Source organism: Sinocyclocheilus rhinocerous, unplaced genomic scaffold (genome assembly GCF_001515625.1).
Source record: "Sinocyclocheilus rhinocerous isolate Xijiao unplaced genomic scaffold, SAMN03320098_v1.1 scaffold3477, whole genome shotgun sequence".
Taxonomy (NCBI): domain Eukaryota; kingdom Metazoa; phylum Chordata; class Actinopteri; order Cypriniformes; family Cyprinidae; genus Sinocyclocheilus; species Sinocyclocheilus rhinocerous.
The window spans coordinates 279,594-279,926 of record NW_015667279.1 but is presented as its reverse complement, the minus strand read 5'-3'; positions in this window follow the sequence as shown (position 1 = coordinate 279,926).

Sequence of the window (333 nt, the reverse complement as noted above, 5' to 3'; positions counted from 1 at the left end):
GTCCGTGGATAAACTCTTAAAGGGACCGCAGTCCAATATTCCTACTGTTGTCTGTCATGTTAATCAAAGAACAAAAGACAAAGAAAATCACTTTCTGCTCTTGACTGAATACGTTTTATAACTTTAATGGTAAGCATTAATCTGTATTTAATTTTTATAATGAAGATTGCAGAAATTAAAGTAATCAAATGTAAAAAAACACTGGATGTGTTATTTTACATTTGATTACTTTAATTTCTGTAGTATTTCTTACCTGAATAAAAACTCACTTAACCTGAAAAACTTAGTTTCATAGCTCTTTATTCTATTGCATTTATTTGTGCTGTTGTTTGC